The 25,171-nt window shown below is 40.0% G+C and overlaps 1 protein-coding gene and 1 long non-coding RNA gene across 27 annotated transcripts in view; one reads left to right on the top strand and one right to left on the bottom strand.

Moving 5' to 3' along the window:
* Positions 1–25,171, top strand: part of NRXN3 (neurexin 3) — a 967,067-nt gene that overhangs the window by 544,674 nt on the left and 397,222 nt on the right. The window lies entirely within an intron of this gene.
* Positions 1–25,171, bottom strand: part of LOC116997276 — a 136,089-nt gene that overhangs the window by 66,322 nt on the left and 44,596 nt on the right. The gene's annotated exons all lie outside the window — the stretch shown is intronic.

Genomic DNA, 25,171 nt, shown 5'->3' with positions numbered 1-25,171 from the left:
AACTGCTTTAGCTTTCGGGAATTTTAAAGAGAATGAGGGGAGGAAAACACTTGGCATCTGCAATTTAATGCTTTTAACTGGAGAAAGAGTGGTAAGCTAATACTCAAGTGTTTCACGTATGCAGGGACTCAAATACCCAGAGAGTAGTTAAATGCTCCTTGGAGAAACCTCACTACCACCTCATTCTCTCCTCATCACGACAATCTCGCATCCCTCAGTTAGAAAAAAAATAAAGAAAAGGAAAAAAGCCCACCCTGAGTTGCTGGTAAGGTGGGAGATGTGTGGATCATTTTTCAGTTCTGCTCTTCTCAATGGCTCTTCTACTTGCCTTCTCTTCAGCTGGCCCTCACATGTTTAAGTCATTGTCTATTAATTTTCTCTGTGTAGTGTCGCCTCAGGTATAATCTCTTTCAGGTCAAAGGAAATCCAGGGTGAGTTCCCAACAGGTACTACCCTATCAGAAAAGAGTCCCTACAATGCAGCATAATGGCACTGGACATAGGTCTGGTCCTGTTCTTCCAAATGCCAATGGCTGTCTCCACCTGAGATGTAGGAAGGAGACCCTCTGCTCTGTGTTCACAGTCTAAGCTCATGAGCAGTGCTGCCTCCTAGAACAGCTCTGCTTCTATCCTGTGGGAGCACCCATACAGGCAGCTACACCCAGTCTCCCATAAATTAATCACTTACAGTTTCATCTTTACAAAAAACCCCAAACCTAAACACAACAAGAAGCTAACCAACCAACCAAAACCCCCCCAGAAATAAGAAATGTATTTGTTATTTTGCTGAGAATATTAGGTTACTAAACTAAGAGATGGAAAAGCCTTGTTATATTCCATTTAGTCAGTTTGCTTAAGCCCAGAGAAGAATTATTCCCCCGAAGTGTGACTTGCAGGGTTTTTCTGTTATGTATAAAGGTAGTATTTATTACATATTTATTGCTGCAGAGCCACTGGGATTTTCATGTTATTGTTGCAGCTAATGAAGTGGCACAGTTCTACCCTGAGGTCTGACCTAGGCAGCTTCTTGGGTTCTTGTCTGTTTTCTTGCCAGCAAATCATCACTGGCTAACTTGGTTTTCCTGAAGGGATTGCTCCTGGATTCAAAAGCATTTAAGGGAAGAGTTATAAGGATGAGAGAAGACAAAGGATGAAGAACAAGAAAGTAGTTTTCATGCTGGAAAATATAGTTGAAAAGGGGATTTTTGAGAAATATTGGCAACCAATTATTCAGTTCATTGGTAACCAATTATTCAGTTCATTGGTAACCAATTAGTAACCTTTGTGAGTACATCAAATTCCTTTAACTCATGGGGTGCTTGTTAGCTTGCAGGATTGAGTGTGTGGTACCGAGATTCATAAGTCTTAATCATTAGCAGTTCCTAGACACATTTGACTGTGAGTCATGACAAGCAGGGCACTTCTGGTCTTAATTTCTGCCTCTGTGCCTGTGTACTGAAAGAGATTCTCCCTGCAGTGCATAATGACAATGCTTCAGTGACACAACTTCAGGACATTTCAGATAAAAACAGAAATCTGGGCCACGTGGCACCAATAAATTTATTCTGCTTTCTCAGATTTGTTCAAATGATTTTGGTGTATACTTAGAGATTTTGTGCTGGATCTTGGGCTATCTGGTTTTGCACCTCTGATTATATGCTGGATCAGGTGCTTTCAACCCCAACTGACATAACAATAGCCTTAGGTAATTTTACAGAGGTAAAGCTGTGGGTTTATGCTTGATATGTATCAAATTAGTATTGTTAGAATATGTGGATGTCTAGTATTAATGATAGTGCAATTGTGCCCTCTTGTCAGAGAACATTCAGGGACAGCCAACAGGGTGTGGTATTGGAGAAGTCACAGAAGTCTCCTATTTTATCTGTCTTGTTTTGCCCTGTGTCTCTCCTATTAATTTTAGAGACTTTATCCTCTGTTCCAAGTGGAGGGCGCTCCATCTATTGTGAGTGTGCTCTCAGACATAGGAGTAGGCTATATCCAGCTCCTGCAGCAAGGAGTTCAGTTCCTGTACAATTTCAGAGCCTGCCCTGTGGTCTCAAAATGCTCTTTTGCAGTATCCAGTTTTGGAGAAACAATGGGATATGTAAAGGATACCTCTGAGGAAAGCAGAGATGGAGAACTTCATTTTCTACTGTAAGGAAGCAGCAGCTATATTTACTATGTGAGCAGTTTGACTAAGCTCCATGAAACTCTGTGTAAGTTGCAGATACCTTTTACACCAGAGAAATCACTTATTAACTTAGTAAATTGGGTTGGTGTTAATTTTTTGAGGGGCTATTCAGGAAAGTGTAAGTTTGGACCTGGACTCAGCAGACCGAAATTAATTTGTTCTTTTTTTAAATCTAAAAATGGCTTTTGGTGTCAGGGTCTCAGGAGGTGCTGGAACATACACTGTGCTAGTGGTTCCTTTGGACTCAGTTCAGAATGGAGGTAGGTTCTTATCATACAGTAAATATTAAGGAAAGAAGGAGGTCTCATTGTTAAGTCCCCCCTCATATATCCGTGAGGCACAATGATATGCTGACCTCTGATGATGCATAGGAATGAATTTATCTCATCCTTTATAAGGGAATTCATCTGGAAAATTGAGAGTCAAATCTCCTAAACTATTTTCTTCTTTGTTAATGCGAGTTTTGTGCTCTACATTATAGCTGTAAAGAAGGGTTTGAAAACATATGCTAGGCATCAGAAGGCAGCTATTTCTGAGTTGAAACGTGACAATTTTTTAGATCCACAGGTTCTTTTACTCTGTCCACTAAAGTTCCCATTTTGTTCTCTCTCTCTGGTCTTTTAAGCTTTGTGAGTTTGCTCCCACTATTAACCTTTTTCTTAGCAACATTTTCCTCTCTCTGATGCCTCACATCTAACTGATCTTCTGCTCACTCCTTTTAGGACTCATCTTTTCCCCTTGAATTGCACTTGTCTATTGCTACAGGATCTGAGCCAGGTCTCTTTTCAAGAATAGAGGGAACAGATTTTTAAGTGTGAGAAACTCAGAAAACTGAGAATGACTTTTCCAGACCTCACTTCCCTCCACTCTTAAACTAACCATAGTTACAAAGAGCAGGGAAAAGATGATTGGAGAACAAACTTTGAAGGCTGAAGATAGCAGGGGCTGAAGGGACTTCCTCCTTTCTATCCTAGTAAGCTTTCCCCTAGGGTGGGAATGGTGTACCTCTGCATAACAGAGCAGACCAAGAGGGAAAAAATCTCCAGGGAACTGCTGGATTTCCTCTGTCTCTTTTTTTTCATCCTGCAATGCACAAAGCTTTGCTTGAGGCAGGATCTTTGTCATGTTTTCTTGCTTTCTGAAGGTAAAAAATGAGTAGTTTGAGTTCTGAGTTTCATTCCAAATGTAACAGAAGAGCTTTTTGAAGTCAAGTTTACCTATAGTTCTCAAGAATTTGTCTTTCCCTTCCATACTGTGCCCTCAGTCGGTGTGCGTGAAGTCTCTGGCACCCTAGAGGGAGGAAATGTATCCTGGAAAGGTAATTCTTACTCTTGCTTGAGTATAAAGCTGTTCCCTGAAATCCTGAATAGAGAGTTGGCTATGGTCCCAGCTGGAGATGAGAGTATAGTAAATTCAGTCTGTGAAAAGCCCACTTACACAAGGGGGTAGCTTAGGTCGCTTACGGTTTTTTCTTCTTTTTGCTGCTGTGATGCAATGGAAACAGGAGCAAGCCATCAGAGGACCAGTGTCCTGGGATGAACTTGGATCTAGAATTGACCTCTTCTCCTTTGCTTTTTTTTCACTTCTCTCTTCCTCCCGTTTCCTTCTATTATTTAATTTTATAAACAAACGTCCCCCAGCGTGCACCGTGTAAATATTGTCACTGAATTACTGTCTGTTTGCTTAGCTCATTACAGAAAGCCATGATAAGCTTTTTAATTACAAAATTACCTTCGCCAAATCAATTTCTTTCATTTAATGAACCGAAGAAAACTGCAAATGGGAGGGGTAACATTCTGTTTTCCCCCGAAGCATAAATTAACTACCTTCAACCCCCAATTTCCTACATAAAATCAAGGTAGCCAAGAAATAGATTTTCTAAGATGTTAAAAAAACTTGACTTGGAGAGTTTCTTGAGGCTCTCTCGTTTATTTCTTGTGTAGTTACTCATTTTGGGGGGTTGTTTTGTGCTTATCTCTTTTGCATTTATTCTATGTATTTATTTTCACCTTAAAGCACCAATCACAGAACTGAAAGCAAAGTGTGTGCAAACAAAACCATTCACAGAGCTTCTATGCCATGCTCCTTGGTGAAATGTTGCTTCTCTGGAAGGACAGCACCAGTAGAAGGAGAGCTCTTCAGCAATTCCAGAGGGAACTGGTTGCATGGAAAGAGATTATTAGTGGCTTTACAGGCAGTTTGTGTCAAAAGAATTGTGGTTCAGAAAGGAAGGAAGACAGACAAATCGATTGAATTGGTCAGTGGCCTGATGAATGTGTTTGCAGACCGCAGTTTTGCTGTAAGACCTTAAATTGAATAAAATGTCGAAAACGGGATAGCCTGAATGATCCTAGGATATCCACAAGTAGACTAGGGCAGAAATAAGTGTATTTAGCATTGTTTTTCTCAATTGTGGATTCCATTTCAGTACAAATATAGTAATCACTTTTGTCAATGGAGTGACAAAATGCATTTTAGCATTTTAGCAACTGATTTACAATCAAACAACTCAGGTGAATCAATCAGAGACGAGAGTTTGTGCTAAGATACTGTTTAGGACTGTAACCTAGAGCAAATAAGGGATGGAATAACTCCCCATTTTATTTATTTACTTTTGAAAGTAGACCTCTTTAGTAAAGTAGTGGATTAGACAGGTATGTACAGTAATGTGTTAAACTGCTTGAAATACATTTACCAAAGTTATCTGTCAGAATTGTCTATTTACTTGATTCTTAGAACTGGGACTGGCAGTAAGGGAGAAGGTTCTCTGCATATTTGTTTAAGATTCCCTAGTATTCTTGTTTTGTATATTGTCAGAGTGGATAGTGTTATCCTCAGGTTCTTTGAGCTTAAATATGCCTGCTAATGTGGTCAAAAGTGAAGTAATTCACAAAACTAACACTTTATTTGTCACCTGTACACTTCAGTATCAATGTTCTACAGAACTCTGAGGGGACAACCCACACTTCTCATAGCTTGCTCTTTTTATACCTTATTTTTCTGTGGGTTCTTTCAGTTCTACCACTGGGGCAGATTTTCTTAATAATTCTGCTGAGTATGACCTTATTATTTCATTCATTCTCAGTTCACCCAGTTTAAGATTTAGGAAATACTTAGCACCATGGCATCAAAAAGAACCAGATTCCAAACAATGTTTTTGAACCCTTAAAAAAAAAATCACTTGGGATTCAGATGAAACTACAGCAATGAAAACTACAGCCAAAACTTTTTCAGCCAAATCAACACTCCAGTTTCTTGCCACTTAGGTGGCTGCTTAGGTAAGAGAGCATGGTGGCAATCACATGCCTTATAGAGAGAAGGAAAAGCTGTGTTCAAAGCTTCGAGAAGGGTTCCCCTGACATACAGAGGAACTCCTTTCAGCAGGCCACTGAAATCTTGAATGGACATAGGGAACTGGCTGTGTTTGTTACTGTGCATCATCTCTGTTCCCTACGGCTGAGAAAGCTTCAGCAAGAATATCAGAAAAGATAAGCCTGATTCTTTCCTGATCACTATTGCATTGGACTTGTTCTTAAACAGAATGAACCAAGTTTTGGAGCCTTTGTCTGCTGCTTTCATAATATAAAGTTGGTATTCATTTTCTGTATTTATTTATAATGAAATTCGTTTTTAATAGTGCTAATTTCTGGCTGACAGAAAAATGACCATGGGAGTGCTGCTGTAGAAGAGGTGAGCATGGCCATGACTGTTCTCAACTTCTAATTGCAAGGATAGTTCTTTGGAACTATAAATAGAGTAACAGCAATCAAAGCAGTTTCTTGGAGACTGAAGGGCAGCAGTTAGCCATTTCTACCTTCCACCCTCAAACTGCAAGCATAGCTTTTCTGCTGCTCTCAGTACAATCAGAATGTGTTTGCCAAGTGAATCCATGTGCTGCAGATGAACAGGTGTCCCTTATGTCAGATTACAAAACATCCTAGATCTGCAAGGCCTCTGGTCTCCTGGGGAGTAATAATGAAAGAAAATCCAATCTTCTGTATTTAAGCAGTAATAAGAATCCTCAGTGAAGCAGAACCTCTTTCTGTGCCTCTCTCCTGCTGCCTGCTGTTTCGCATAATGATTGTACCTACTGAGAGAATGCACCCAGGACTTAGTACTGTAGTCTGGCTACTTTGTGGTGAAGGCAGGGTGGATCCCCGATTTCAGCCCATGCTTTTCTATGCTCCCCAGTAGTTGACTGATCAGAAAGGTGAACAAGGAATTTGAGAGGTTTTGTCCTCTGGATCTCAAGTGAAGGCACTTCAGTTTAAAGTGCTGTTGAGTTTTTAATAGCAAATAGTAGTTGTGAGAAGCATGTGAAGGTCAATGAACACCCATTACTGTGTATTATTACTTCTTACAAACAGGATCCAAACCTGTGCTTGGTGTTTTACAAATACCCTGCGGCAGACAAGTTAATGAGAAACAACTGAACCCATCCTTCTAGATCAACCTAAAAAGTTCTTTCTCCAGTTAGTATAGGACTTACTGAAAGGATATTTCGAGAGTGACTGGCCCTTTCTGATTCTGAGTATCTTTTTCTGGAGAGCCATATCTTCTGGAACAAAGATTCCGGGCTTAGTGAGATTTTCTAGGAACCATTTCACTTAAGAGGTGGTTAAAGTCATAATACCATAAAGGTGAATAGCTTGTCAAAGCCTGCAACCTCTCCTGATGATTTCTAGTCAAGATAGGGTTGAAATACTAGAAGCTGGAGAAGCTACTTCCCAACACTTAAAAAGAGAAAAATTACAAGTAACCCAGTTATTTAATTGTGAAAAATCCCCCAAAGATTTTGAATTTTGTATCTTTCAATGGACCAAGTTAATGCATGATGTAAGAGGTTGTGTTGCCATTGAGTTCACATCAGTTGCTCCCCAGAAGAGAGCAGGGAGAAGGCATGCACTCGCCCTCCTCTCTCAGATTCTCACTTGACTGCCTGTGCCTGCTTGTGTAACCCTGCAGCTTCTGCTCCTATTATCCTCTCTGCTGATCCGTGCCTGATGGTGGTGTCAGGCCTCCAACACCACCAGCTCTCTGATTGCTGCACTCTGTGCACTTTAACATGACAATTAAAAATGATTTACAAATGGTCCTTTCAGTTCCAAATAGAGAGCAGCAAGAGGCTGTGATGCTCACTGTGGTGTCAGGGTCGTTCATCCACCTTGGCAGCTGCTGCCTTTGCATTCACTGCTTCTGTGCCCTCGGGGTTTTACCTAGGATACCTGTTCTTCAAGGGCTGCTTCATTAGGGCACTCTGTAGGGCTGGAGGGATGAGTAGAGCACAGTCAGCCTCCTGGAGATAGGGACCTATTTCCAGTAAAGAGGCACCGGTAGGTTTGTGGGGCTGTTATATGGATATACCTGGATGATGGGAGAAGAATATGTAGGAGGGAAAGTGCTGGCATTGGAACTGATTATTAATTGTCAATCAGGGATGACTAAACAGTGTTTACTGTTTGTTATTGTCAGTCTTCCTCAGAGAGAAAGTTGGATTTTTGATTGATCCATAAGCATTTTGGAAGTTATTCATGCGATCTAATTCTGAATAACTAAGTTTTAAGGCACTGTATAGGCTCTGAAGAGAAATGAGATGTGTCACAGAGTTTTAGAGCATTAGTGTCAGGCACTCATCCTGAATCACATTCTGAAGAGGACTGCTAGGTCCTGCAAACACAGTATGAGTTCCTGCTCCTCTCATCTTTATTACACTGAGTGGCTTTGCCTAGGATCTGTGTTTGGGCTTAGGACAGGTATGGCTGATGTTGTCATTCCCAGACCTGATGATCTGACACTTTTATCAAATAGTTTTGTTTTCTTTTGGTTTTTTTAGGGTCAGTTATGTTTCCAGTCTGTGACAGGAACTCCTCAAAAAGTCCTGTCCATGTTTAAAGTGAATTGTGTCCCTATCTCTGCAGCAACTGAGTTGTATTAAGATACAGGTATGCTCTTCAGGAAAAGGTTTGCTCTGGAAGGAGGGATTAATGACAGGAAGATTTTTTTCAATTGTTAAGAATTGTCAGTGAAGAAGAAGCAGCTGCTATGATACTTAGTCCACCAACAGTGGTCAAATCAATCCATGGAAGTGAATACAAAGTACAAATGATACTTCCCTTCCTGTTTCCTCTCCTGTTGCATGTATCAGCTCAAGTTGTCAAAAATTTATGCAATTTATTGATTTATTTCAATAGGAAAGAGCCCATCCCTAATTTAGCTTTCTGTTTACAGTAACCTCTCCTTCTTTACAATTCAGTTTCAGGCACTACAAGCATCATCTTCCTCTGTACGCTGCCCTGACCACTGTCATGTCTCTTTGCTGGCTGGGTTGGGATTGACACAATATTCTGGGAGTGTGAGGAGCCAGGTGTCCTGAAGGGATAGATAGCACTGTGTAGTGAGTGAGGGGGAACCACCTAACCAGTGTTGCTGATGTAAGTGTGAGACTGAGGAATCTTCCAGTCTGATACTAGCAAGGGACACAGTCATGCTGTTTCTCAGAGGTGGGTACACGACAATCCAAAGTTAATTGCTGCTACCACACAGTTCACCAGAATCTGTTTAGTGTTTCCTCAGCTGATTGTGGTGCCTTCTTCTGTCAGTGACAGATTAGCTCTGTTACAGAAGAATTTTGCTACTTTGAATACTGAAATGGAGGTCATAATTGTTTTTAGTTCTACCCAGATGGATTATCAGTGATCATTACTCCAAGGCTTGTTCGCATAGAGTTTGTTCACGTTTGTGAGCTTCAGAAAAGTTAGTTCAGCTACATACTGCTCCCTGCTGCTCTGGAAAAAAATTGGAAGGAGTGGAAAATCACATTCAAAAGAGAAATAAAGGAAAATACCATAAAGATGTGAATAAGATTTGCATATCACACTGTCAGGAAGCAGATACTATGTTTTTATGTTAGAGTGGCCACACACTGGCCTACTCAGAAAATACTTACTTTGCACACTGGAAGCAAGAAAGAAAACTGGAAAATTGATTTAGACTATTTTAAAACAGTAAACATAGATGAGTTACAGATTTTTCAGATGTATGTATAGGTATAGGGTCAAGCAGGGTCAAATTTGCAATCAAATGGAGTAAAAGAATCTAGTGATCTCAGATACCTTTGCTACAGATTCCAGCCCCAGAGGGGGCTTTTACAAGTCTTGAAATACTAGAACAACACAAGGTTCAGCATAGTTTCAGTGATGGAGCTGATTGATTTACTTTGTGGAATAATTGCTGCTGGTAAGAATGGATGGGAATGAGTTCTGAAGAGGGTGACAATGTTATTGCAGTGCCTAGGCCTGAACTATCTGGGCAGCTGAGCATCAGGACAAAAGTGTTTGAGAAAATAATCTGTATCACTTGGGCACAGTTTGTGCAGTTCTGCTTGATACTTTCTGTCATTCTGTGCTGTAAACTCTGGAAATGTTTTATGTATTTAAGAAAAAATGATGGATAAAATAAACTACAATGTTAACTTTAATGAGAGAAAATAATTTGCACCTTATATTTCCTTTTTCTTACCCCATCATCACCATCAAGTCAGGATGGAGTATTTTTTTCATTACATAAAGTATCATCTCCAATATATCATAGTCTGCTGTGTGACTTACCTTGACATGACAGAGTGACACTGTGGGTCAGGACTTGAAGCACAATTGTTAAGCTAATTTAAAAAATAAGTAAATAAGAAAGTGAGGCAAGTACTGGATGTTGGGCTCAAAATGCAATTTTCTTCACAAATTTTTAACTCTGGACATCTCCAAAGTTTTCATTATTCAGATGTCTATGAGTCTCTGCTTTCAGAACACTTGACAAAGATGAAAGATGCTGCTACTGCCTTAGGGAGCAGGCAAACAGGATTGGAAAGAAATGATATAATGTACCCAAAACTGACCCACTTGTAGAATTAAGGATATAACTTGGATGAGTTACAGCTTGGTTTTCAATCCCATTATAGTACTTTTTAAAGGATGAAAAAGAAAATGGAAATTAAGCAGTGGCTTTTAGGGTGGTGACTGAACAAAGGTAATATTTATAGTAATGGTTTTGCTAGCTAGAGGTCATATTAGGTGAAGTTAGGGTTCCAGTGTAGTTCTTCAAAAACACTGATTTTTCTATATGGCAGCATTCATCCTTGGTTATCTTCTGCAGGAAGGAGAGCCTCTGTAATAGCCTCTGTATTTGTAAACACAAGACATGACTCCATTTCAGTTCTTTTTTAACGTAGGCACATCGATCCTGAGCAAGAATTAAACTGCATTTCTGTGCATGTTGCTCAAATCAGAGGAGGTAATTAATTCAGAAAACAACGTTCTCATTTTTCTGCTCCTCCCATTTCAGCAACATAAAAACAAGATCAGTCTATACAGCTGAGGCGTTTGCAGCTTTCACAAGTGAAAAGTTGTCAGACACTGAAACACAGGTAAATGCTTCTGAAATTACCCTTAATTACAGTGTTGAGTGTGTCTGTATCATACACAGTCCCTCCCTACCACCCAACCTTCTTCCTACCTCCCCCAGCTCAGCTGTGCTTGCTAGCTCCTGAGGACCAAGGTATGTGCACTGCAGTCAACAGAACCTTTTTCATCTGCTTAGACTGGAGCAGGATTTGTGGAGGTTTTGTGATGAGGCTGTTCATCATGGGCTGTGTTAATCATGAAGACAGTGAGAGAACTAGATTGTGCTTCAGGTCATGTCTGTGTCCAGCGCAGCAGCCATCACACAGAATCTTCTTGTACAGCTGCACGGCTGAATTTTGTTTTTCCACCAAGACAATGGCACAGGTGTGCCATTTTGTTACTCCATAACATCCCCTTCAGTACCAGCAAATCTCTTGCAGTTGGAGGGGGAAGAGACAAAGCACTTCCCTCTAGCAAATGACTTTGAGGAAAGATTTGTGCTAGCCAGCCTGATGATCTGAGAAACAGGCCAAGTTACCGGCTTAGTGGCCTGACAACAGTTTCACCTAGATAGCTGACATCATCAACTGGTTGTATTTCATCTCGAGAATGGCCTTTTCTTGTCCTGGGAATTATTTACTTTGGGGAAGAGCTATCCTGATCAGACCCACAGCAGGAGCAGATAGTATTTAAAAGTGTGTACAGAAGAGATGACGTGTTAGCAGGGCAATGTGTTATTTCAGATGCTTTAAACACAAACCTTACACAAATACTACACCGTGAATCAGCCTTGGCTTTGGATCTTGTGTTCCAGTCCCAGGCATCCTTGAAAATATCCCTTTTGGTGGGGATATCATGGCAGCCTTGGACATACTTGTGCATATTGAGAGTCACAAGATGGCGAGAAGAACCAGAGCTCAGGACAGGGAATGCCTCTCTGCAGGTGTGACATACTCTGTTGAGGCCTAAAATAGGGCATTTCTTGCATGCCTGAAGCAAAGACATTATAACATCTTTTCTTTTTTATTTCCCCTAGTTTAATTAGTTCTTCCCAAATGACCCCTTTGCTTTCTGGTCCTTTGGATTCTTCCTGAACCCCACAGCCCATGGATAGCACTTCTGAATATGCATAAACTGATAAGAGAATCTAAAGTGTGAATCACACTTGAAACAGACCCACCCACTCACTCCCTGACATCAGCTTTTTCAGAACTGTGAAGTGAGAGCAATTTTAAAATTAGAAAGCATGTCATCAGGAACTTTTATCAGCCCTCAGAGAAAATAAATAACCTCTCAAGATGTGAGAATGGATTTAAGTAATGCAGTTGTTTATTTATTTTTGCAGTTTTAAAAAAGATGCTTTCATATTTCTTGAATATCGATGCTCCTTTTCAAAAAATGAGCAGTAATTGTAATGACTGTCAGAAAATGCCATCATCTCTAGTTCTTCCACGTCTCCTGAGATCCTAGCATGCAGCTTCCGAGGGTTTACTTTTGCATGTGATATACATGCAACTTATTTCATTGGGAATAACAAAGAGAAGAAATTCTTTTTTCTGGTATGTGTTTTTCCTGAGCATGTACAGTTTAAAAGTAAGCAATATTGTGTAATTTTTAGTGTGGGTGCATTTTTAAGAAGTGTCAAAAATCAACCCAACCAGGAACTTAAATTGCAAAGTTTAAACAGCATAAATAAGCATAGCGGAAAAGAACCTAACGTCTTATTTTGATGTTTGTGTTTTTTGTTTTGTTTTTTTAAAGTGTGGTCTGTGGAATCTTTACTTTTTCATATATTTCCAACACTGAGATATGTGCTAGTAAAACAGGACAGGAGGGTACAAAGGAAATTAGTTAACTTCATGTAGTCTCACAGCCTTGTGTTCTGATGCCACAAGATACAAAACAGTATTAGGCCATAAAGAAAAGATCTGCAAAACACCCTGAAGGAACAGGGGTGTTTTGCAGGGATTCCTAGGGGTGATTTGGTAGATGGTCATTTTGCCCCTCAAATTTGTACTAATTCTACTGGTCTTTGGGGATAAAGCATAGGCCTATTTCATGAGCGTTGGTGTTTGTAAAGATCTTCTGTCAGTTTTCACAATTGCAGATATGTTAAATCCAGGGTTCTGGTGTAGTTCCAATTTGAGGAGCTATTTTCTGCTTAGTTTCTGCAGCAGATTTGTATTGGCTGTGATCTCCTCCTCCATTTGCTGTGTTACATTTTCATGTTTGCTGAGCTTTTTTAAACAGCCACCACATTCTCCTTCTGTGTGTATTAAAAACTACTTCTGGAGTGGAACATGGCAGCACAATATTATTCTTCACTTAAGAGATGTGATAACGCTATAACAAATCAAAACCACAAAAAGAAATTTAAGGTAGACAGAAACTAATTACTTAGTTGGAATTTTGCCAGGGTAGTGGGATTAAAAGGCTTATGCAGAAAGACTAGAAAGCACTTATGAATGAAGTGAAAGATGCCTTCAACACAAGAAATGGCAAACACCTGTGCCATCTAGTCCATCCCTTGGCATTTGCTACAAGTTTGTTCCTTATGTCACAATCACTAGTGATACATCCATTTTAATTATAAATGACGATAGCAACACAAATTCTACCATCACTCTGTGGAGGCAGTTCCAGGGGCTTTGTTGCCAAATAGAACTGCATCTTGACATTCCTCCTGTGTGTTCCTTTGTGTCTTTTTCTTCCTAATTGCACAACCTGGAATTGTTTCTTTCCCCTTCTTCTATCTCTCCCCTTTTGCATTATGTGCCCTTCAAAAACTCATAGACATTTATGGAAGCACGCTGTTTTCTGCGATATTGCCTTTCCAATCATCAGGCAGGCTTTGCCAAACAGCTCCTGCAATCGCTTGCAGCCTTGTCTACAAGCAGTTTGAACTGTAACATTGCCTTAAAATCACTGCCTCCATTGGATGTCAGTCATCCAGAGCTGGAAGGACAGGAGAAGGGTTATGAGGCACAAAGAGGCCAGACATATTCACCCAGTGGCCCAAGTTCCTTTTCAAGCAGATTTTGTTCATGCCAGCTTAGATTGCCTGTTAGATCTCATTGGAAGAGGTAGGCTGTTTAACAGAAAATGTTTTTAAAGATTTGCTGGCATACCAGATTTTGTGGAGCTTTGCCATTAACTGTTAGTGAAAAAATATTCTCCATGTGCTATAAGGAATTTAACTTTGTTGTGTGGCTACTCCATTACTTACCTTATGTAATGCAAATAATAAATAAGCAGCTGTAAATGTAGTGATTAGGCACTGGATCTCATTGAAACTCATGAAGTGGGAGTGGTTTACAGAAAGGACTTTAGTAATTCAGTCAGACTGCTGTTGCCTTTGCTCTCCATTCTCTCAGGCTGTAGCATCCCTCTGTCCTAAGTATGCAGAACACTCCTGTTCCCGGTGCTCGGAAGCGACGTTAGTTTTGATTTATGCAAGGTGGCCATATTTGCAGATTTTCTTTTCACATTTTCTTCTAATATTTGAAAATAAGCATAGAGAGAGTTTTGAATTCTTCAGCATGATAAAAGTACCAGAAGCAACACATATGTTTTTCTCCGAGCTAAGGATGTTTTCCAGTATGGTAGGCATTTATCTTGCAGTGAGCTGTTCAGGGAGGCCTCTGCATCTACAAGCCTTGCTAGCTACAAGATCACATTATTTAATTACCTATGTAGTCTAAGTTTATGTAATATATTCAATGGATATTATTAACATTGTTTTAGGAGGAAAAGAGTGGCTGTTTAATTTCTTTCCTCCTTCTAATTATAGCACAAATTAGACTTCATTAATAACCTGTCCTTAGAAAATGGATGAAAGGTTGCCTTTACTAAAAAGACCACAGTAAAAAAAAATGGTTTTGATTGCTTCTCCTGACACATTGTCTCAGAGAGAACTTGAAAGTCAGAATAGATTGGATAATTTGACAAGGAGCCAAAACTAAACAGATTGCTGGTTTTGTCTGCTAGGGGTTTGTATTCATATTCAGAGTGTGTGTGTTTGAGTAGGACTAGTTAGGAGCAGAGGTACAAAGTAAGATGAAACACAAGTCCATAAAGGGAAAAGAAAATGAAAGCTTTCTAAGTGAGTGTCTGGAAGATAGTTCTTCAGATACTGGGACATGATGAGGCATCCCTGGGAAGCCTGGGGGAGTGTTACTAAAACTAGAACTTTATAGTGTCTTCAAGTTTTATTTTAGAACAATGCTATCAGACCTAACTCAAGCCCCAGGGAAATTTCTGACATTGTATTTGTTAGAGGTATGTCCTTTATTATTGTTTAATTTTGCTTTTCAACCCTAGCATTAACATTTAGAACATTATAATCTAAAAGACTTTGTGTTTGTGTTCTACAGCTGGGGCTGTCAATCAGTCTGTTGTTATCAGGTTTGTTCCATAAAAGTTAGTCGACTGGGGCCCAATTATCCTATCTATTATGCAGTGTGAATTTGACAAATAAAGGTGCAAGTTACAGTTGATCATTCTGGGGTGAGTGTGAGTTTAGGAAGATGGTATCATGTCATTTCAGAAGAGCCACAGGGTTTGAAGGCATAATAAGAGTTCAGGGCTATATGATATGGGATTGTGCTGGTCTTTAGTTAAGGTGTGGCGAGACCCATATGCTTCATTATCTTTCTCTCAGATTTGGTTTAAAATGGGAAGAGCTAAAGCTGCTTCAGTGAACTATCCCTTGATCTATATTATGGGACTTATCTTGATTGGTAATAAGGGAATGCAAAGCATATTGCTACAGTACTAATGCAGGATTCTTCCTGGACTTGGCAAATGTGTATGATGCACTTTTTCCTGCAAGAGGTGACTGATATTGTAGCTAAAATAATGCTGGCAGTGTAATTATAACAGAATTTTTTATTTTGGAAAGCTGAACTTTCAGCAGCAACTGCATTGTGTAACTGCATGTGGGAACAGGGAACTTTGTCAAATGGACTCATTCAGAAACACATTTTCACTTCTATATTGGATGCTTGAATGCATGATGTGCTTTTATAAATTAATATTACCACATGTGATATGTCAGAGAAGCACACCTTTGAAAACACACCAATCTAAAGCAAAAGTACATGCCCAGATTCAGCAGCCAGAACACTGATATTTAAGAAATGGTAGACACAAAATAGGGTGATTCACATCTGCCCATGCTTGTTCAAGCCAGGGAAGAATTTCTTCTCTGTCTCTGATGTGTCTAATTTATTACTGATTATTATCTCATAAGGAATAAAATGGGAAGACATTCCCACTGTGCACTCAGTATTAATATACTAAGCTTATCTCTGTTATGCTGTACCATCAGCTGCCCTTGCCCTGTGCTATGAAACCCTAAAGTTGTTCATGTGTACCTGCAAAGCATCTTTTGAGTTTCTCACAGGAATACATAAATCTACAAAGAAAATAAAAAAGATCAGGCAGAAGGCTGTTTGAGGACATGGAGCGCTTCCTTTCTGTACATTCTAAACAGGTATATGAACATTTTTTGTAGCTATTTTCAGCCTCACTAACACCACCTGATAACACCCAGAGGTGTGCAGGGGTGTGAGATGAATCTTATCTCCCCATGATTGAGTCAGTCCATGGTTTCGCCTGGTATCCCATTAAGGAGTTGTTGAGACCCCTGTTTTCGTATCTAGAGGAATTCAGTCTCCTTATTATTGTCTCACTTTTTCAGATGAGTCCAGAGGTTGCTGATACTTATTCCTAGAGAATTTTGAGGGAATAAAATACCCTAAATCTGAAGACAGTGAGTTCATGCCATCTCATAACAATATTACCCACTTTGACCTGAAATCTCTATAGTATTGCTGTTGGCCAGTTCTCTAGAGAAGATTGACTGGTGCTGCATGGCCACATTTCTGGTGGTACCAGTCTTGTATGCTCTATCTTGCTTGTATGTACAGGTGTATCATGCAGGTTGCTCAAACTGAGGTAAACATGCCTGCATGCTTGATCTTTAGGGCCCCACACTTATAAAAAAATAGAGTCAAGCTTTTTCCTTCACTTTTCCTCTTTTTTTCCCCTGCACTGTTCTTTTAATTTCTTTCCCTCCACTTTTCTCTTTATACTTTTCTGTGTATACTTTCTTATTTTCATTCACTAATAATGGGACCCGACTGCACTGCACAGCATGCAAACATTAGGTAAAGGACAGAGTGTTCAAAGAAGAACATGAGGTGACCAAAGTATTAATGTTAATACTAAGCAGACTTTTATTTCTCCTTTTATCCTCCTGCACCTGTCTCCACTCTGATATCACAGTTCGTTTTCTGCTATGCGTTTGAGGGCTAAGCTCCCCGACAAGATCTGTTTGTTCCCTGGGCTGTTTTGTTTTGTTCTTATACTCAGCTAGTCAAAAAACCTAATGATCTGTACACAAAAATCAGCTTCCTGCTTTGGACTGTAAGTGCTGTCTCTTTCCAGAGAAGTTGGCATTACCAAAATTGCTGTTGATTATATACAGAAAGCATTCTGTTGGTTGATGTGGTGTTTGGATAATAGTTTAATGATGTTGGCATAAACAATTAGTTAATATATTACTAGAAGGACTTAGCAGGTGTTCATGTGTGCTGGTGGGATTTTTCCAGCTATTTGCTTTATAGAAAAAAAAAAAAGCTGCATGTTTCATTGTTGATGGTGTTTTGGAGTTAGTTCTCCCTTCTTCTCTCCTACTCTGTTTCTCTCACTTCCCTGTTTCTTTTTGCTGCTTTCTTTCTCCTTTGCAAGCATTCCCCCCTCTTTTTTTTCTTTCCCTCAGACAGAAAATGATGTTTGCTGCTTATGGGGTATTGATTGTGTATTATCAGCCAGGCTCACACATCGACAATTACATGTAGTGCCAAGGTAGCCGTGACAATGAGGACCGGTTGCCATGGCACTGAAAGGGCCCTATTGCGCTACCAAGCGCCTGCTCCATAGCGATAATCGTGCTGCTCATTTCATTTTAATTGAAATTTGAAATCATATTCTCTGGGAAGAAGCAAATGGACCTTTTCTCCTTTTTCCTTAATTTTTTACCCACCACCAAAAAAAAATTGCAAATATGAAAGATTTGCACATTTCTTACAGCAAAATATTAACTTCTTGACAATCAGCACTGAAAGACTGGAATGAATACAGAGCTTTATAAAGGTAGTTTTTCAATCTTTCTCATTCTGCTCCTAATTAATTCCCAAATTTCATTTTTCACTAGCCTCATCTTCCATTTGCTCTGCCGTGTTCTTTTTTTTGGTACTGGTTGATCCAAATAGTCAGCCAGCTCCTTACAAAATTCTCTGTTTTCTGCACTCTAAAAACTCAGATTTGCTTTAGCAGTGAATGAAAGAACTTTTCCATTATTACTTAAATATTTTTTAGCAAGTTTCTATTGTCTAGTATAAACAAAGTTTTTCCCTGTGTAAATTGAAACACCTCCATCAATGGACATAAAAATACAGTAACTCTTGTTTTCAGAGAAGTAAAAAATTAATGAAGAGGTATAAGGTATAATTTTCTTGGGAAAAACAAAGAATTTGAAAGCTTAAGAGTAGTGAGAGAAAAGAATATCCTGATGACAGGAAATGCAAAGGGCAAAGTTTTTTCAGTTGCAATATTAAAATTGGGAGAAGGACAATGACAAAATTGAGAAAATTAGTCACTCTTTTCTTGATGATCTTGGGATTAGGTTAACCTCCTTGGAAGCTGACAGCTAAAGATGCCTGCTTGCTTGCCTCCACTTTTGGTTCTGTACAGTGTATCTGGCTTTCCTGCAGTCTTTCAAGATAGCCAAAACTTTGAGTTTATATATTGAATTAGTCACCATTACCACATTTTCTTTCCTGTTTGAGACCATGGATTCAGGGAATCTCCATGTGTGCCAGTCTTGCCATCTAGTATTGTAAAAGTTAGACACATTACACCTAAAAATTGAATTTTATTTTTTTTTAAGTTCTTTTGGTTCTTTTTGGAATCTTTGGAGTTCCCAAACTGGGAGCAGACACAATAAATAGAGGATTTTACAGTTAGTGGCTAATATCTTTCAGATGTAACAAAATGTGTGCAAAACACACTTTGCCATTTTTTGTTATATCTTTGGTTAATTCCTTTTCTACTATGTATCTGATTTTTGGATGAACCTGAAGCAGAATTTTTGAATTTGAATCCTAAATTTCAGAAGATAGAGAAACTGTTTAAGGCTTGTATTTAATCCAAAGTCTTCAGTGCTACACTCCAAAATTTAAGGAGTTTAGAATGAAAAAGTATAACTGCGCACAGAGTTCTGTGTAGCAGTTCTGGACGTGTTAATGCTGTGACTGTCGCTGACTACTTTATTTGCAGTAAAGCATTCGGCCTTCTAACTCTTCATAGTCAGTCCTTGCCACTGCTGAAATTGAAGCTGAGGCTCTGAATCTAGAGTGCAACCAAGCATTTTAATGCAGATCTGGCTAATGTATGGTCAAGCTAAGAGTATCCCATCTCTTACTTACCTCTGGTATTGCTGATCTCAGGCATTCCATGAGAAGAGCAGCAAACTAGGGCTCAGGATGTGCTTTGTGATGTGGCTTTAGCATGTGAAATGACATTGGGTGCATTTGCCATGTATTTTCCTTAAACACTGATAAACTAACTTTTACTCAATCAGATTTGACCCAGGATTTTTTACCAGTTTGGTTTTGCTGTTTTGTTGCGTGAGTTTGGTTTCTTGTTTGTTGGTTTTCTAATTCGATGTTGTTTATAAAGGCCACTTGTCTTTCCTAAGTGGTACAGTTTTCAAGTAGCTCACTCTTTTTAATTTCTGATCTGGGCCAAACAAAAACACACTGCCACCAAATAATACAATGCAGGTTAAGCTTGTCCAGGTTAAGCTCACATTGCTGATGTCAAATTATTAAGAAAAATATTAGTTGGTTAACCTTGCAGTGAACTGAAATATTTATCCTAAATCAGACACTCTGTTCTTTTCTAACTTTATGCCAGAATGGTCATTATCTGTTCTTCCTTAGCCAGATGAAAGCCTGTACAATCAGAAAAACCAATATAAGATCTGAATTTAGTGCACAGTGGTCATTCAAAAGATAAACAACTGTCTTTTGTCGCAGACCCAGATGACAACTTGCACTGGTGGGTGATCCCCAGATTACCTGGCAGAGTTTTTCTAAAGAAACCATTACCCTGCAGCCTGCAAAGACATGCAGGCACTGTCAGTGCCTGGCTCAGGTGAAGTGAACCTGCTCTGGGCCCTTCTCACTACGGCAGCATGTCGTACCTGCACACATCTCTTCCCCAAATGCTGCAGAGCCTCAGGCTGGTTAGTGTTTGAGGTCCAGCACACTTTCAGCTTGAAGTGTTATGCTTTGAGCCTGTCTGCTCCTCCCTGCTTAGGAAACATCTGTCTGAAAGTAAATCTAAGGCCCTAGAGGTGTTTTGAAGCCATTACTGGTGGCAGGGCTAAGATTAAAGTAATTAAAAAACCCAACTGAAGCAAGTGGTTAGAGAGGCGGATAATGTGTGAGGTAATATTAAAGTAGGGACAGTGAAGGAATTAGAGGTCCATTTGTGCCAGGAGTTTTAACAACCTGCACTCTACAGATACTCTGTTGCTCAACATTTCACCCCCCCCAAACTTCCTGAATCCTCACAGACCAGCAGAGTTCTTAATTAAGTGTCAAAGAATTGATTAGCTCTTGCAAGGCAATTCCATTGATGAAACCATTTTGTCAGGCTGACTGATGTAATTAGACCAAACAAGATGTGAAATCTTCAGTGTTTTGGGCTACAGCCTAGCAATTATTTAATTTGTAATAAAAAGGAGCTGGGAAAGGAGATGGAACAGCATCAGAAGTTTAAAAAAAAATGAGAAAAAAGTTTACAAAATGTTTTCCTTTCCCTCTCTTCGTACCGTTCTTTCCTCTCACGGGAGCTTGAGCATTTTCAGAAAGCTGCTTAGTGTCTGTGCAGAGGAAGCCTTGGTGAGCTGTCAGCACTTGTCCATTCCTCCGGGGACGTAATATCGCCTTCCTTGCAACTCATCAAGCTGCCAGGCCTGATTTATGCAGAGCTAAACATACCCATGCTGTTGGGATGATCATCATTACTGAGATTGCACTGTTCATTTTCCAAGCTGCTGCTAGTGTGTTTGAAGGAGTTACGACAGAGTCATATTTTTAACAATAATTAGCACTTACATGGCAGTTTTCTGTGGATCTTTATGTTTTATGGAAGAAAACCAGTACCTGCCTATTATATAGATGGAAAAATTGAACTTCAGAGTGTTAGTGTGATGGACATTCCACTGGAGAGGAGGGGCATGGCTGGGAATAAGACCACGTCTCCTGACTGCCAGCCCAGGCCCCATGCTACCACAGCATATTTGCTATTTGTTTGAATAGGAGGAGGGTTTTCTCTTCCTTCCCACCCTTTGGTGAGATAGTGGCTGAGCTGCCATTAATAGAGCATGGTAATGGACTGCTGTCTTGTATTCTCAGGTTTTCCACACTTTTCCACTGTACTGACTCTTTGAATACCCTTTTTTGTCACAGCACACTTCCTTGTACAGTGCATTTGATACTAAGTCCTACAGGCTTTCATCCATTAAAATGATTGAGGGATGTCACACAAGTAAGAAATAAAGGTATTGCAAGTTTTCCCTTCTAAATTCTGGAGAGCACCACACTGAAAACTCTCCCAAGGACTTTTACTACCAAAGGAAAGTAAATCCACAGAAGATCCACAAAAATTCTGAGAGACCAGAAGTCCTCCATCTCCTATTTAATCCAAGTTCTGTCAGCTGCTTTCTTAAGCTATTCTAGATGGATTTTAAGAGTGTTCTTCTTGGTGAGGTTTTTTTCATGTGTTTGTTTAGATGTTGTATTTCATTGCAAGAATGGGAGATAAACTCCCCTTTAATAGAGGGAAAATACTCCCACGTGTTACAGGTTGGTAAGTGAAAAGGAAGAGAATATAAAAGAAAATCTGGTTATCAAGTGAAAATCACATTCCAGAGACGTTTCACGCCTTGCAGTGCAATATTTTCTCCCTGAGCTGTGATTACTGGATGATAACACTAGCCTTACTCCATCCCCCGCACACCTTCCTCATGCTGTTATGCAGCAAGTATGCCCTGCCTTCCTCCTCTTCCTCTTAGCACCTCTGTTTTGTATACAGATGGTACTAACAACAAATCCCCATGTGATTTTTGAGTGCAATGTACCACTCTCCTAGAGGCAAGGGTCTGCCACATTCCCATCCCCCCCATATTCCACAGGGAAAGAAATACTATGTTCTCTAAATAGCACCTGAAGCAAAGGTAGAAGGTGGAAGATGTATTTGTATAGAAGGGAACCACAAAAGGACCAGAACAAAATTATTGAGCTAAGGCAAGGGTAGGCCAAGCTGCAGGGAGAGCAAAGCATTGTCATCTGCCCTTCCGAGTTGTTCCATAGAGCCATGTCTGTGCTGATTATTAGAGGCAGAGAGCAGAGCCCCTGTGGAAATGCAGAACTGGTCTCTATCACAGTGAAATCTAAATTCTGGCAGTCACTAGGTGCTAAGGAATTTCCTTGGAGACCCCAGGTGTGGAAACACATGATAAACTGCTAGGATGCAGTCCTAAGAGCAAGTCTAAAACGTGTGAGTGTGCTGTTTGTCATCCTTTAGAGGAGAGTGCTTTTCATTGAGCTGTGACCACAAGCGTAGTAATCCGGAGATACTTTTTGTGGAATATATATGGCTTGTGGCTATGCAATTTATCAGGATGCAAGACCCACCCTGTCAAAGCTGTAATTAGTTTCTGGAAATTGTTGAGTAGAGATTATATGCCTCTGTGTGTGTGCATATACAACTACTAATATATACACATGCACACGTAGAAGGTATAACCAGCAGCCACTGAGCAGTTCTGAGGGGGCTGGATCTGAGGGGCATGTTTTTTTCTGTGGCTGCCTTTTAGTGTTTATACACTGGGACAGTCCATCTGCCCACAGGTGCTTGTCTTACATAGTCGCACCATCAGCTTATCACATGTGGCCCAGAGTGTCCTGTGTAGTTGCACATTCACCGGGTACCGCCGTGTGATGTCCAGCAGGAATACTTCCATGCCTTGTGATACAGTATTAGGACGAAAGTGGAGGGGATTTTGCACAAGCTCTAAAATAGACAAGTTCAAGCGTTTATAGTACAGTCCTCAAAAATGAAAAATCAGAACCTTTTTGCTCCTTGTGCTTATAGCACTCCAAACTACTCCTTAAGCATGACCAATAACATGTAAGTTACTCTCATTCTCTTTCTCATTCTCTGCTTTCTGCCCTTCCTGTCACTACCACTTATCTGCTGGAATGGTGAAATTTTGTCTGTTAATTAAAGAGCTAAGGGCAGTGATGAACATGACTGTCTGCAGCCACTGCTCCAGTGTTCCCTGTGCTTCTTTGGTTTCATAGCCCATGCACACTTCGTGCACTGTGTCAAGAGATGTTTGTTTCTGTTTAGGCAAGTGAAGTGTATAGATCAAATGTTCAAAGCCATTAAAAGTACGTTAAATCAGAGACACTACTGATGTAAGAGTATTAATGAGGGACAACCCATGGTGTTTGGCAGTATTGATTCTAGTGTTAGGTGGCTGTTGAAAACATTAAGCATCTGATCCATACTTTTTACCAGCCTAAGCAGAGTGGGAATAAACATCTGAGCACACATTAAATGACAAGACTTTGATGTTACTTTCATGGGTATTGAATGTAGAGGATTGATTTCTCTTTCAGTCTGTGTTCCCTGGAGTTTGTCAACCCAGTGCAAAGAGCACTGAGAGTTTATACCTGCTCAGCATAGAAGAGACATAGGGCAGCATGGTATGGAGGCATCATCCTGTTTAAGCCCCAAGATTAAGAATAAGTTGACCATATAATTTCTGCATAACTTCTTTACCTTTTTCTGTCAGTTAAACACTATTATCTCTGTAATTTGTTTTTAAAGTGGAAAATCTTTCTTGTAGCTTATCTAGTATTTCTGTTTCATTTTTGGGCAATTGAAACAACAGAGTGTTTTTGGTTTCTTAGGCAATTTTCACTTCCCACTTTGAATTGTGACTGTATTATCAGCTGATGGAAGAATAATAGGGAAGAACCAAAAGTGTTTTTCTAACATTTGAAACACTTGGTTTGAGCACTGGGACAAAAGGTAGGAAGGTCTTCTCTCGTCTGATAAACTGTGCATTTGTATATAGCTTCCTCTAACAGCTTGAACCAGAATCTCTCAGCTGTCTCATAACTCCTCTCTGTTGATGGAGGTTCTCTATTAGTTCAAGCACAAAGAAAGATGTGTCATACAGTGTGTTGAATTTGCACATAATAAAATACAGTTTCTGCCTCAGCAATACTGTGATCTAAATCTCATTCCTGTTATTGCTCTGGATCTGTGAGATGGACATAAGCTATAGGAGAGTGCCAACCTGATGGTGGCACATCTGATCTAGTTTTCTGCCTCAGACCCTTTGTCCAGACCTGGTTTGGACTTGGTCAGAAGCTATCACAGTGTAGCCTAGACAGCAGTGAGATTCCTGTGGGTGTAATATGTTCAAGCTGTGAGTTGGTGTGTCAATCATAATGACTGACAACTTCAGATGATTGAGAGAAAGTGTGTCAGCCTTCACTGTCAGGCCAGGAAGAAGGATAGTGGCTATAACTTGGAGGCTTACCTGGGAAGAACAAATTATGGGCACCTGCAAGGAGGGGTGAAGGGGAAAGCTACTCAGACATTTGCAGGTACATGTCTTTTTCTTTGCTTGAGAGGAGATTTGGGTGCTTTCAGAATGGATTTGATGGCAGGAGGCAGATCTGTGGAGCTTAACTGGGCACCAGCTGCAACGAAGGATGCTGAGAGGCAGTGAACATGAAAAACAGATGCAAAATAGAACAGTCTTTCAAGCTGGCTTTCATTATGTGGGATCAATGAATAAAGTGTGTCAGGGAAAAGACAGGCCTTAGTAGTAGTACATATTTTCTGCACCTTGAGTTGCAATTTAGAACCTGGTGAAATTAAACCATTTTTTAAAAGGCACAAATCTATACAATTTTCCTTCTCACCTGCTCAGTGAGAAGCCCTGATAAAACAGTATTTCATGTTTGCATGAAGACACTTAAAGATTCTGAAGAAAGTTTACCTTTACTTAAAAAGTGACTCATTTTTCCTGGGAAAACATGTATGCTTTGAGGGTGACAGTGTTCATGTTTTGAAGAGATGGGACCATTTTTAACATGATCATTGGAGCAGGGGGATGAAAGTGATGCCATTTTTAGGAGTTTAGGTTTTGTGCATTTTCCATACTTCCTGTAGATGAATAAAGTGACCTTGAGGAGTGACTGGCCTTTCTGTGCTGTACAGCTGAGTGTGGTGCAGGCTGCATTGGCCCAGCTCCATGAGTCGTGTCTCTGTAATGTGTGAAACAGATCTGTGCAGAGAGATGTGCTGTTCTCCTCCTAGCAGTGTTATGTTATCCGTGTACAGCTGTTGGTCTCTGCCTCTCAGCAGAGACACAGTGCTTTCCACATGTGCTGCTTCTGACTCTAATGCAACTTGGATACACTGGT

This window comes from Catharus ustulatus, chromosome 6 (assembly GCF_009819885.2).
Source record: "Catharus ustulatus isolate bCatUst1 chromosome 6, bCatUst1.pri.v2, whole genome shotgun sequence".
Lineage (NCBI taxonomy): Eukaryota > Metazoa > Chordata > Aves > Passeriformes > Turdidae > Catharus > Catharus ustulatus.
The sequence above is the reverse complement of the archived record's forward strand: the minus strand, read 5'-3'. Positions and strand labels throughout refer to the sequence as shown.